Below are 15,290 nucleotides of genomic sequence, written 5' to 3' on the forward strand. Positions count from 1 at the left end.
TGCTTGTTTCCGGTCCAGGGAAGACATGGCTTGTCAGTTCGGGCTGGACTGTTCCCATGAGGCACAGGGCAAGACTGTTTTGCATATGGCCATGTCTGAACTGGGGAGGTGGAGTGAGCTAAAGAATGATGATGGATTAAACCCATATCAGTTGACTGGGGGTGAGTGTTTGATTTTCTCAAGCACTCCGTCCATCATCACCTTTGGTATCCGTAAATGAGAAGAGTATCAGCTTGATTGAACTGCGCCTTGCTTATATACGTCCTCAGCTATACAGCATTCAGGCTTAGGCCGTCGCAGCCTGTGCAGGTAGAAGCAGTGGGTGGTGGGGCTGGGTGAGGTGGGGATTTTGACCGATGATGATGAGGGAAAATTAAATAATTAGTTAATTTTCCTTCATCGAACCCCCCCCCCCCCCACATGTACCCACTGCTCCACCGGTATTACCTGCATGGGCCACTGCTGGGCTTAGTGCCTTCAGTTAAATAACATCAATTCTTCATATGGGTGCTTTACCAGGCAGTAGTCGGTTGTGAGGGAATGCACTGGGATTGTCAACATCTTTTTCCATCAAGTGCATAGCTTCAGACCCATAATACACAGATCAACATTCTTCATTCCTTATATTATTCAGAGCATGTTTGATTTCTAAATGTAACTGGCCAACAGGCTATAAACTTTGATATCCTTTTGTTTTCTATAAACACCAGCAAATAAGTTCCACTTTTGTGATATAATTTTGCAAACAAGGACCCAATTACATAAACTAATCCGCTATCACTTTTCAGTGGCACATTTTGCATGAATATACATACAGTAAAGGGCTCATTAATTAGCTTTGTAATGCTGTACAGTGCAGCAAGTCACCTTGCTGTGCTGCACTGCATGACAGGGAAAGGGCAGTAATGCACCGTATTTAATAGAAGAAGGGGCATTCTTGTCATTTCCCATGTTCCTGCGCACAATGGGATGACTAGCGCCAATGCAGGCACACTTGCACCATGATGCAAGGGTGATAGCAATGCATGCAGGATTGTTTTTGTACAGGACAGGACACCTTCCCGCTCAAAAACAATCCTGGGAGGCACATTCCTTTTTCTATGTGTGCTGTAGACTGCAGCTCACATAGAAAGAATAGAAAATAGGGAGAAATAGAGATATTTCTGCTTGTTACGTCTCCCCTGGGAAGGTGTAAGAATTTGGTGCATCCCCAGATTTACAAGTTCTTGTAAATCTGAAATTGCGTCAAAATCCTTGGGGGTCGTATGGGTACGCCCACGCAATGCCCATTGAATGCCTTCTCACGGCACAGTAATGCAACGCAGCAATTTGTACTGCGTTGCATTACTCCAGATATTTTAAGCCACTCAGAGCCATGTAAAGTGGCTTTGAAAATCGGACTTAGAGGTTTGGGACACTCGTGTACCATATTGGGTGGGGCAAACGTGATGCAACCCTCTCATCAAAAAGACCCTTGAAGTCTACTGTTTTGCACCATTTGCATTGGCAACGGTCAGTACTGTTTGCAGCCAAAATCATTCTTCACATTTTGTCTTCGCAGGCAATACACATATCTGATAATGAAACACCATAAAATATAACACACTTAAAACATGCAAAACAGTGCTAAATAAAGTACCTTGGTGCAAATGATTACATCCCTAACCATTTGTTGAACATCAGGGTTCTGTCTTCCTTTTTTCAGATTTTTTTAAGTGAATTCTAAGGAAAACCTGCTACAACGTGAAACGCATCGCCATTTCTGACTTCTTGTGTGCTCTTTAGAAACTCTGGGAAAAGTACAGGACTATGGTGAGGGGAAATTTATTGAATGAGTTTGAAAATAGCAAATTGAGTGCCTAGAGCAGTAATTGAGTGCGGAAAGCAGCAGTACCTTTCCGGAATGTAGTCTTCGCATGAGATATAATCTTTTGTCCGCATAATAGGCATGTGTATAATCTTACAAGACAAATTACATTATGAATTCCTTAAGAACATCAGAAAAGACATTATGTCCCTAGCGTGGATTGACATTGGATATATGAAGTGCTGATCTGGCAAAGTGGAGGTGGTAATAAAATTGCCTTTACGGCTAATTAAATTGTAGAAGCATTTGCACAAGAGCTAACCGCCCCAAATGACTTTCATTTAGCCTCAATCAGTCATCCACGTTGTTGTGGAGCATTCTGTTCTTTACATTGAGAAAGTGAAGTTACAAATTATAATTGCAGGTCAACTATCACTGTGAAATAGACTTACCTCAATGATAAAAATATGGAGGAGAGATACAATTTTGAAAAGGTCACAGTTATTCCATACTGCTAAATGCTACATCAGAATCCATTTACTAAGCTGCTTAGCCATAGGCAGGTTCGAAAGGCAACTCCATATGATAATTAGGGTCAAGACTGCCCATCAATCATCTTAGTTACTTAATCAAGCATTTTATATTTTGCTACTTGTCACTCTGAGAAACATTTGAGCTTTGCACAGAGAACATTTTCACACTTTCAGGAATATCTTAAACAAGAGTTATTCGATACAGAGAAGTTTGGTGGAAATGCAGCATTCAGATGTGGGAACTTTTTAAGGAGTCCAATGGCACTCAGAATGCTCAGTTTGGAACAATAAGTGCCTTTTACAACTAGTGGCCTGAAGCCTAATCATACTATGGAACCCAACACCGAGTTCACTCCTTTAGCACTTGACCATGCGGGCAGTTAAATCGAGCAGTCCAAGGCTCTCGCAGAGAGTCAGTGTAGGGTAGACACACAGAACTCAGTAAAGCATATAACAATCAAGAAAACATTGTCCAGCCAGCGCTTCACAAAAGTATTTTATATTCACTATACAACACAATACTGTACATAACATTCACAAAGCAACATTCCAGTAAACACTTATCAAGTGACTGACCATTGTGTGAGAGAAGCATTAGGAATTAGCGTAGGCTGTTCCCAATGTTAAGGTAATAATCAAATAGAGATAAGACAATATGGGAAAAATTGCTTCCTAGACTCAAAGTTGTGGGTACAGATTTTTTGATACACCTCTGAGTTCTTTATTTACCCTACCACAAAGTGATGATGTCTAGGTTTTTCGTAGAATTTGAATTATCCCAAAGTCAGAGATCTAACTGCTATGTATCCCCTCTGCAATGTAGCTTCAATTAGTCATTGGTAGGTGGGGCCCACTTCTGCTGGCTAAGGTAGGGACTGGGCCGTTCTCAATGGTATTCCATCCCATACAGCACACTAGGAGAGGTCACACCGACTATGACCGAGTGTGGTTGATGCTGTTGCTGCCTCCAGCCTTTGTGTGCTGTGCTCCGGCATGCTACTCTGGCTGATAACAATGGTTCTGTCGGGTGCGTATTATCTCTTCAAATTTTGCTGACTATTCAGCCAATTGTTCATTTCCAAACAGATCTTTTCAAAGAATAAATCACAAGAAATGCTAAACCAAACCAACTAGGGTATGACAAAAGATATTTTATATAAATTGCTTCATTTATAAATACCCTTATTTAAGTATATATACATGGCTGTCAATAATACATGGTGGTGCATCATATGTGAAAGAATTGGGACATTCGGTGCTCAGTGATATTGGTGAAAGTGTAATAGTTACAGTGATATTTTGGGACAAGAAAAGGGGGAAAGAGGGAATCGGCCAGTAGTACGAGGTTTTTCCAGATAGTTCTGCAGACCACAAGTGTTAGTTTCAAATATCTCTTGTCATACCCTAGTCGGTTTGGTTCTGCATTTCTTGTGATTTATTCTTTGAAAAGATCTGTTTGGAAATGAATAATTGGCAGAATAGTCAGCAAAATTTGAAGAGATAATACGCACCTGACAGAACCCTTGTTATATTTTGTTACTACTGCCCAGGTTCTGAGGGATACTGGGTTGCCCCATTATGTTTCACTCTGGCTGGTAAGGCATTCAAGTAAAACAGAGCTCCTTTGCTGTCCCTCTAGCAAAACTTCTATATCCTTACCTCCCAGTCTCTGGCCTCTACCCACGGAAATCCTGTCGGGCAACTCAACTGTGGTCCGGAACTTGGGGGTAATCCTAGACTAGGGCCTCTCAATGGAAATGCAGGTGAATGGAATTGCTGGCACTTGCTTTGCACTGATTCCCAGTCTCAGGAAACTGTACCCACTGCTTAACATCCCAGCTAGATCCTTGATTTCTAGAGGTGTAATATTAAGTAGGCTGGACTATTGTAACACCCTTCTTTTAGGAGCTCCTAGTTCCCTACTAAAGAAAGTGGAATGCATTCAGATAGTCACAGCGAAATTAACACTAAACATATCCTGATATTTCTCTGCCTCTAATGTGCTTAAAGATATCCATTGGTTGCCAATGTTAATGTTAATGTTAAAGAACTTGTACCGCGCACAGCTGCCCCAGCCAAGGGGCGTCCCGGCGCTTGCTGTAAGAAGTGTGTCAGTAAAGAGTGATAGTTCTGTCACAGTGAGGTCGTTGAACATTAGCAGAAAAGGTGGGTTTTTATCGCTCTCCTGAAAGGTAGAAGTTCTTCAATTTTTCGAATATGGATAGGGAGTCCATTCCAAAGTCTTGCGGCGAGGTGTCTAAATGACCTACCGCCCATTCTTGCCAGTTTGAAGCGTGGTACTACTGCCAGGTTCTGTCCTTCTGAACGCAGCGTACGTCGGGGAACGTACGATGTGAGGAGGGATCTTAGCATGGGGGGAGAGGCAGTTTTAAGGATTTTGAACACCAAACAAAGGGTTTTGTAATGGATCCTTTTTTCAACAGGAAGCCAATGAAGTTTCAAAAGGACAGTAGACACTGACTTGTAGCGTGGGATACCGGTTAGCGCTCTCGCTGCAGCGTTCTGAACTTGCTGGAGCCTCGCTTTCTCTGCTACGTTTGCCCCTAACAAGAGAGAGCTGGCGTAGTCTAGTCTTGACAGGATTGCTGACTGCACCACAATTTGGCGGGTTTGGTGGTCAAAGAACTTAAGGATGGGTCTAAGGTTGCGTAGGATACCAAAACAGGTAGCTGCTACCCTTTTGGTATGGAGAGTGAAAGACAGCTCGGTATCCATTCAGACTCCCAAGTTTCTTACGTGGTCTCTACATTCGGGAGGTTGGTCGAGAGTTTCTGGCCACCAATTGTTTCCCCAGGTCGTTGTTTCTTTTCCCACCAGTAACACTTCCGTTTTTCCAGCGTTCAGCTGGAGACAGTTTGTTGTCATCCAGCTGGTGATGTCAATAAGTGTCTGCTTAAAATGTTGTGCACTAAGGCCGTTTTCATTGTCCAGTGACACCACCAGCTGGGTATCATCGGCATATGTCACTAGTGAGAGACCATGTTTTCTAGCTATTTCTGCCAAGGGTTGGACATATACATTGAACAGGGTAGGGCTCAGAGCTGACCCTTGGGGCACACCCTGTTCAATGGGGTGTTCTTTAGACAAAAAAGGAGGGGTAGAGACTCTAAAGGATCTGCCCGAAAGGAAAGCTTTGAACCATTTGAGGGCAAGCCCTGTTATTCTTATCCCCTCCAGCCTTGATAGCAAGATCTCATGTGACACCGTATCGAAGGCAGCACTGAGATCTAAAAGAATCAGTGCTGTCGTCCCCCCAGAGTCTAATATGGTACGGAGGTGTTCTGTCACACTAAGAAGAGCTGTTTCAGTGCTGTGGCCAGCGCGGAAGGCATGTTGAGATCTATCCAGAATGGCATTGGATATCAAATAGTTGGCTTCTGCAATTTTTGCCGGCCAGGGGAGGAGAGAAATGGGTCTGAAGCTTTCGGGTGAGGCAGGATCTAGTGTGGGTTTTTTGATGTCACCCAGGCTTGCTTCAATTTAATGGGTATGTTGTTATGAAGGAAAGATTTATTATGTCTCTAAGAGGGCCTAAGACCGTCCAGTAGGAGTTTCTGAATAGTTCCGGTTTCAGGGGATCTGCTGGTGAGCCTGATTTGATTTTATTGCATAGTTTGAGGAAGTCGACTTGATTAAGTGCTGGATTTTCGGATAGGTTGGGCCCATTTAAGTCAGCTTGAGGAGCGAGGACAGTGTTTGTTGGGAAGGTGCTATAGATTTTCTTAATTTTGTCGATAAAAAAAGACGCCATAGTGTCACAAAATGCAGAAGATATATTAGGGTTGTATGTCGCTTTCTTAGCACTGAGCTCTTTCAATATCCTGAAGATAGTTTGGGAGGCATTATCACTGTTCTTGATTTCCGTGGTGTAATAATCAGTTCTAGTCCTGCAAATGTTCCGATGATAGCTTTTTTGCATTTGAATGTAGAGGGTTTTAAGTGAGGGATCATAGTCTCTCCTCCATCTTCGTTCCGCTTTTTTGCATTCCTTCTTTTGCAGGGAAAGTACTTCATTGAACCAGGGACTAGATTCATGTGTACGCGCTTTGATCCATTTAGCTGGTATCAGAGAATCTAAGGCCTTTTTGATCCACTCACAAAACTGCTCATAGTTTTGATCAAGGTCTTCGCTTAATTGGCGGGAATTCATAGTAAGGAGTGCATGGAAGTCTTCAAGGCGAAGCTTCCTCCAGGGTCTTTTCAGGACTTGTTGAGTGGGTTTTGAGTTAGTGTCACTAGCAAAAGGGATGATCATGATCACCAAACAGTGGTCGGTCCAAACCATCGGGATGGGGGGTTCAGCAGCATTAAACAGAGGATTATATTTAAATCACTCTGCATTGTTTTTAAGGCACTACAGAATAAAGGACCAAAACCCTTACAAGCCAGACTAAGAAAATATACCCCTGGCAGGTCCCTCCGATAAGGTACATGTAACTATGTCCGAAAACCCAGATTCAACAAAGTCCGACAAGGAGGACGCGCTTCAGCTATGGAATTAACTGCAAGCCTCTTCAGGATCTCAAACTGACCTGTTGAAGTTTAGAAAATGTATGGAGTCTGTTGGTGGGTGTTTGGTGGGAGACGGTGTCGAAGGCTGCAGAGAGGTTCAGTAGGATCGGGCCACAGTGTATCCTTGGTCGAGGAGGGTGCGGATGTCGTCTGTAGCAGCGAGTAGAGCGGTCTCGGTGCTGTGGTTGCTGCCGAATCAGGATTGGGAGGAGTCAAGATTGGAGTTTTCTTCAGTGAATTTTGTTAGTTGGGCGCTGACGCTTTTCCCGGTGACCCTTGCCGTGAAGGGGAGGAGGGAGATGGGTCGGTAGTTCTTGAGGTCAGTGGGATTTCCTGAGGGCTTCTTTAGTAGGGGTCTGACTTCTGCTCGTTTTCAGTCATTGGGAAAGATGCCAGTTTCGAAAGCGGCGTTGATGGTGCATCATAGTTCCAGAGTGACAGTGGCGGAAACTCTGTAGAAGATGTGCAGGGGGCAGAGGTCTGTGGGGGCTCCTGAGTGGATGCCTTTCATGGATTATGCAGTGGCTTTGGTGGTGACCGGGATCCAGGATGAGATGGTGGGCTTGCTGGCATTGCTGGAGGAGGGAGTTGTTTCGGAGTCAGTTGTCTGGTCATTGAAGTTGTCATAGAGGCTCTTGATTTTCACGTGGAAGTAGGAGCCCAGCTAGTTGCAGAGGTCCTGGGAGGGGGTGATGTCTGTGGTTTGGCTGGGGGGGGGAGGGGGTTGATAAATTCCTGGATGATGCTGAAGAGTTCATTGGAGTTGCTGGAGTTGGCGAGGATCTTGTTCTGGATGAAGGTCCTTTTGGTGGATCTGATGCTTTGGTGGTATTCTGTCATGGTGTTCTTGTAGGTGGTGTGATCTTCCAATGATTTGCTGTTCCTCCAGTTCTTTTCGAGATGTCTGCAGGTGTGTCTGGCTTCTTGGAGGTTAGTGGTGAACCAGGTGGCCTTTCTCTGGTGTTGTCTGTCGGTGTTATGTTGGGGTGAAGCTCATCTGCACAGTTGGCATTGGTCAAGGCGGTGGGGGCATTGCGGTTGAGGGTGGAGTTGAGCTGCTCCTTGGTGACCTTGCACCAGGTTTTTCATGGAGGGCGGGGTGTAGGTTTGGGTGGTGTGGGTTTGTTGACAAGGAAGTGTACACAGTGGTAGTCTGTCCATTGGGTTGAGTGGTGTAGCTGAAGCAGATGTTGTTCTCACCTGCAAAGAGGGGGTCAAGGGTGTGCTCTGCCCTGTGGGTAGGGGTGGTGATGAGCTGTTTCAGTCCAATGTTGGTGAGGTTGTCCAGGAGGGTGGCAGGGTTGGGGTTACTGGGGTTGCCGATGTTGAAATTTCAGGTCTCTGATGAGTATGTAATCCATGGAGGCGATGGCTTGGGGTGCAATGAGGTCAGCTATGGTAGTGGCGAATGAAGCGCAAGGTCCAGGGGGTCTGTAGGCTAGGGTGCCACAAAGTGTGGTTCTAGGGCTAGTTTGGATATGGAAGTGAAGGTGTTTGGTGGTGGAGGAGAGTCGCACGTGGTGGAGGTGGAGAGTCAGAGGGAGCTCTTGTGTGTGATGATGAGTCCTCCTCCTGGGCGGTTGGGGCAGTCCTTCTTCTGGATCTAGTATCCGGCAAGGATGGCGGTAGTGATATCGGGGTCGGAGGAGGCATTGGTCCATGTTTCTGTGAAGAAGGTGACGTCTGACGAGAGGGTGTCGAGGAGGACTCAGATCTCTATGGCATGTCTGTGCAGGGAGCGCATATTGAGGAGGATGCACTTCAGGGCTTCAGTGGTTTTGGTGTCCAATGTGGGGGCAGAGAAAGTGGGGTTGCGAAGGATGGTGAAGGTCTGGCAGGAGAACTGTCCGTGGGTGGTGTTCGGCATGGCCAGCTAGCAGTTGTTGTTCCTCCCGGGGTTGAGTGTGAGGAGGGCAGCTGCATCGAAGTGGAGTGTGGTCGGAGATCCAGGGTCCTTGACCCTGGTCGGGTCACGAACAGGCCCAGACAGACTTGCCTTTGGCACACCTTTGGCGCAACAGCGGCATGTCCACTGCGCGGCTGCACAGCGGCCACCAATAAATAGGGGAGGAATGCGCAGCTGGGAGGCGGGACCAGGAACCAGCAGGGGGGAGGGGCCGTGGGGTCAGCAGTGGCGAAAACGGGCACAGAGGAAAATACAGGCATAATTATAATACCAATACAAAATAAAGGCACATTGACAATGAAATGAAGCACAATCACAGAATGGGCACCTAGGAGAAAACAGCTAGAATTATAATAAACCCTTAGGTTTTTTAGGAAGGCTCTCACCCACCAACCTAGTTGGTGGCATGCTTCATCATCGGGCCCCACCCAAGGTACCGAGTGTACCTCAGGTGTGCTTCGACGCAAGATTACTGCGGAGCGGGATTTTTTTGGTTTGTGAGTGTGCTATGGGTGTGCTCTGAGTGAGCATATATAAGCACCTTAGCGTGTGCCTTACACATAGGGTACTGACAAACTGTAACCCCCGTAACACCTTACACATAAAAGGTCCTGAAGAAAGCCAGTAGAAGAAAAGGCCTGGCTGAAACTAGTCGACCGCACAGGACGTAGGTGGCCATAAGCCTACTGTGCACGTCCGAAAGCCTTTGTTTTTATTAAACTGCCTGGGGCCCACCATTAAAAAACCTTTTGGGACCCCAAGGACAGTATTTTAAACCTCACTCAGAGCACATCCATAGGACACTCACAAACCAAAAAAATCCCGCTCCGCAGTAATCTGTCGTCGAAGCACACCTGAGGTACAGTCGGTACCTTGGGTGGGGCCCGATGATGAAGCATGCCACCAGCTAGGTTGGTGGGTGAGGGCCTTCCTAAAAAACCAAAGAGAGCAGGTCTCTGACCTGAGGTCAGAGGTCTAGCTTGCACATCCTCGCAGCGGCCGCCAATAAATAAGGAAGGGGGAAGGAAGCGCAGCTGGGTAGCGGCAGTGGGAAACGTCAGGGGGGGGCGCGGGGATAGCAGCAGCAAAAACAGGCACGGAGGAAAATATGGGTACAATGATACAATATAAAGGCACAATAACAGGATGGGCACTGAGGAGAAGGCAGGTACAGATATGAAATAAAGCACAATCACAGAACGGTCACAGAAGAGAAAACAGGTACAATTACAATAAAGGCAGAATAACAGAAGACAGAGAACAGAAAACAGACACAGGGCAAAAAACACAAAGCCAGACAACAGCGGACCAGCAGAAGAGTGAGGCTCTTCCACTGGACCACCAGGGATGAGGCACAGGTTGGAACCTGCGGGTAGAGGAGGGTCTCGAACACCTACTTGCACAGGGCACTGCACAGGCAGCGGCATAACAGCAGAGCTGCAGGGGAAGAGAGCAGGTCTCTGACCAGGAAGTTATGAGCTGGAGTTCTTCAGGATATGGCATATTAGCACCTAAACAAATTGTTGGTGAAGCAAAGCCTTCCTAGCAGCCTTTACCTCTCAAGCATCCCTGGAGAAGAATCTCATTAGTGTTCCCCACATCTTTTCAAAAATATGTTCAATTCCCGTTATGTTATGAACCACTTTTCCCATACCCAAAATCCACCAAAGTCTGTGATCCCAATCAATCTTAGTTGTAACAACTGGTGACCCCAAGATGCACAGAACATATTGTTAAGCTGCTAGCAATAGATGCATAACAAGATCGTTGCCAGTGGTGGGATCTTGATATTTGTTTTGTGTGTGAGATCCTCAAAAACCTCCTCCAAGCACTGTTTAGTTTGCTGCATTGCTATTAAAGATATGATAGAGCCTTTCTCTCTCCACATCCCCTCCAACACAGATCCAATCTCTCAGCAGACGAAGCGTGAAGCCTTTCCAGAATGTAGTGCTTAGTAATTTCAAACTAGCATATGAATGTTTTATGCCAATGGAGATGGTTATTATTAAGCATAGTATACCCACCATATTGTCTATGTGTAAGGATATACTCATCTCTTTTTTTCAGGCTAAATTACATTTCTATTTGGCATATGTGACCACCTCTCTCAAGATTGTATAAATATAGGGGTTTATGTATCTCAGTCAGTCAGTCAAAACTACTTTATTCGGTTCATAGAAAAAACCATAAAAGTATGCTAAACATCAAAAGTCAAGACCACAATTAAATACAAAAGAAAATTGTGCAAATTAGCAATCCATACAGTACATTTTCATATTTAAAAACATACACTACCGATATAGGTAAGGGAGAATTTCATTCTATCTGCAAATATCATATAAAAAGACCATAAAAAGACGAAGAACAATTTTAAAAAAGGAGACAAAGCGCTTGATCACAGTTCATAGATTCACCGCTATGTACAATAGGTCCACTTAATCTTCCTCTTGAGTCTCATAGCTATTGTCAAGAAATTCGCTATGTTAAAAATCTCCCAAACGTTAGACAGTAGCTGTAGATACAAAAGGGCAGGTTTAACTTGTCTAAAGCCCTTGTCTTTAATAAAAGGAATAATGAACCTTTTGCGAATGGGGCAAAGATATTCACAAAAGAAGATAAAGTGCACAGTGTCCATAATGGAAAATCCGTCACAAGGACAAATGTCCAGATCTATCTCCTTAGTCCAACCTGGGCGTTCTGTAAGAAGAAGATGGAATTTGTTCAGTCTGAACTTTGTCAATAAGAATCGGTAATTAGTATTATTAACGATTCTTAAATAGGGTTTTATTTCACTTGAGGTTATTAACTACTGGTGAGCCCTTACTGTTGGTTTACCCAGCTCGTTGTCTTCTCTGGCCAGACATGCCATCAGCTTGTAAGTGTCTTTCACCCATTTCGCATCCCCCTTCAATAGTTTATTCTGGGCGACCCAGTTTAACTGCTAGTTTTTTAACATGGTTCAGCCAGGGGATGGAGTTGCCATGTTCAAGGGCTAGACAATCCCTAAGAATCTCATGGTTCAACTCCAATTCAGGGTTCAGCCAGATTAAAATCCATTTTAATAGCGGGGCTATGACTATACGATCTTCTAGGTATTCCACCCCACACTCTTGATGAGCGATATAGCCGGAGGTTGACTGGGGGACGGATAAGATGGATTTCAAAAACGTATCCTCTGCCACCTGCATGGCCTTTACATTTTTAAATCCCCACAAATCAGCTCCGTACATAGCTAATGAAATACATTTGGCATCGTATATCTTCAACACAGCTTGCAACGGCTTCACCCCCAATTTGCGGGCAAAACCCAAGACAGCCAAGATGGACCTAGCAAAGGCGTTCCGTTTTGCAGCCAGTTGGGGCAACCATGTAGACTTATCGTCAAAAATAACCCCTAAATATGGAAATCTTGAAACCCTAGACAGAACATTCCCTTCACAGTGCAAAGCCTTAATTCTTTTAGGTTTACTGCCCACAATCATTACATGCGATTTCAAAAAATTCACACTGAGATCCAGCGATTTCATAAAATCAGCAAATGAATTTAAAAGACATTGCAGCCCTACTGCTGTGCGTGCTATAAGAGCGGCATCAGCCGCATAAAGTAATGCCGGAATGGAGCGCTTGCCTGCCCTCGGTATGTCCTTGCACACCTCAGTTAAAACAGTGCCTAGATCGTTAATGTAAAGGGTAAAGAGTAGGGGGGCTAAAATACAGCCCTGCCTAACCCCATTAGTGATCCCAATCTTACCCGTACAATTACCCAAATGATCATATCTAACTGTGGCCGAGAGGTCCCTATGCAGGTCGGCAAGGAAGTACACAATATTTTTTTCAATGCCAAGATTAAGAAGCAACCCCCAGAGTTTGGACCTATTCACACGGTCAAAGGCCGAGGAAAGGTCCATGAAGGCTAAATATAGCGTGCCCCTGTTGGCGATTGTGTATTTTCCAATTAATAATTGAATGTTAAGGCTTTGATCTATAGTGCCTCGTCCTTTCCTAAACCCAAATTGTAGGCATGAGAGGGTGTTTGTTTCTGCCAACCAATCTGTAAGTTTACCTAAGACCACCCGACCTAACACTTTCACGGTAGAATCAATGAGGGAGATCGGGCGATAACAGCTAGGTTCCCCTCTATTTCCTTTCTTAAAGATGGGTACAATGACGGATTCAGACCAGGTACCCGGAATACCTGATTTACATACCCTGTTAAAAACATTGGTTAAAACTCTAGACCAGCTCTTGACGTCTGATTTAAAGAGGTCGGCTGGAGCGCCATCAGGGCCCGGAGCCTTGTTACTTGTCATCTTCCTGATGGCGTCTGCCACCTTTGTCTCAGTAACCACTAAAGTATAGGGATCCACAATAGGGGTAGGTATAATCACCTCCCCTAAGTTTTCCCCTTCATAAACTGACTTGAAATAAGAACACCAAACCTGTTCCTGAATGCCACAATCCAATGGTCATTACAAGGATCATGGAAAAAAGGTTTGTTTACAACAGCCCAAATTTTGGAGCTATTCTTCAGAACATCTATAGATGTTAATTCTTACCAGGCCGCATCCCTAATTTCCCGTCTTCTGACTTCCAGTGCATTTTTTAGGCTTACCTTAATAAGGCCACAATGGCCTTATCCACTGGTTTACATTTCAGAGCGGCCATCAGCTTTGGGTTAGCTGATGAACAGTTTTGATCAAACCAGCCCATCCCAGCAGAGTCCTTCGCTTTACCTGGTCATCTAAGATCGGCTGCGACCTGGGTACAGATTTTTGAATAAGCCTCTAGAACCTCTTCATTCCCTGCTTGCACATTCATACACGTCTCCAGGTACAACTCTGCTCCATCTAATTCTGCGGGCCTGGTCTGTCGGGCGGATATCAAGCTTATCCGTCCTATTATGGCCTGTCTCTGGCTTTTTAATCAGGTCCGTAATACTAACGACCACTGGGCTATGGTCACTAAAATGTGACCAGACCGCCGAGTAACCATGGATCTTATCCCCCAGCATGGAGCTAATAAAGATATAGTCAATAACTGAATGACTTCCATTCCCTTTAAAAGTCGGTATCTCCTCATCCATCATAGATGGAAGCATTAAACCGTTATCAGCCAGAATTGTTCCAAGGAAATCTCCTTGTCCAGAGTGCTCAAAATGGGTATCCCCTTCCTCTATGGGGCCTAATTGATCTAATGCCTGACATTTATCCGGGCAGCCATGAATGTTAAAGTCGCCCAGAACTATGATGAAACATTGGCTTTTATTGACCTCTTTGTAATCTGCCAAAAAAAGATTTAACGTGGCCAGGTGATCAGTCGTGATGACTCTATCATTCGAATTATAAAAATTAATAATTAAGATGCTGCCCACCCCACTGCAAGCGATTTGTACTGCCAAGCAGTGTGGTGATCCTGTGTCTAATTGGGTATGGGTGCCTGGGATGGTAGCCGAGATTAGTGTAACCAACCCACCCTTCGCCCTCCCCATATTAGATGCAACTGCAGGGATAAAGTGGGTAGAATAACCATATAAGCTAAAAATATTCCCTGTGTCCCATGTTTCGTGCAGCCCGATAATGTCAACCCCACCTAAAAATTTTCTCCATATCGGGTCATCTACTTTATTTTTAAGGCCAGCAATGTTCCAGGTTGCAAGCTTTATACTTGCACCCATAGCTGGTTGAGCCACCCCGTCTAAAAGACAAGTTTTGCTTACTGGTGAGTCCGAACTAAGGGCTATAGATGGAGTGACAGAGGTAAGGATAACTTCGGAGGAACCTAGTCACTCGATATCTTCCAAATTTGAAAAAGTATCAAATCTATTAAAACCAGTACAGAGAATTCATATGGACCTTTCCCCTTTAATGGGTCTCTATGCGCTGCCCCAATATTGTGAGGGGGATAAAAAAAATCCCAATGGGAGTACATTTACATACTCGTGATGTGTTCTAACTGACCCGGCCTGCCTCAGTATGTCATCAACCAGTCTGGGGGACCTAAAACTTATGATAACGCAATCACCTTCCAAACTTTTCTTAGCCTTGCCCACCCAAGGCACCCTTCTTATCATTTTGAAATTATTATACAGGTGATCACCTAACACTGTTTTATTGGACAGGTAGTGAAGGGCTTTATTTTTTAATGAGGTCCAATGTTCGTTCTGGCCATCCTAGATTTTTGGGACGTTGGCCAGGATTATTGTGTAAGGGCATGCCTCCGCTGGTAGATGCAATGGCAGTTCTCTTTTAGGGGGCGATGCCCGAGGGTTTAAAGCTCCCCACTGGACCCCGAGGACCTTGCTTCCTTCCCTGCATAGCTCCCTTGGCTCCTGAGGCTGAAGATGAAATATTTGGTACTACGACCGGGGCTACAACTTGTGATACAGATTGGGAAAATGGAGTGATCATGGAATCCACCAAATTGTTAACAGAGGTTGTGACTGCACTCAAAGAGTGAACTACAGGTGGATTGGACCCTGGCATTAGGCCTTTGTAATCTTTAAGATATTTTT

The sequence above is a fragment of the Lissotriton helveticus genome, chromosome 4_1 (assembly GCF_964261635.1).
Source record: "Lissotriton helveticus chromosome 4_1, aLisHel1.1, whole genome shotgun sequence".
In the NCBI taxonomy this organism is placed as follows: domain Eukaryota; kingdom Metazoa; phylum Chordata; class Amphibia; order Caudata; family Salamandridae; genus Lissotriton; species Lissotriton helveticus.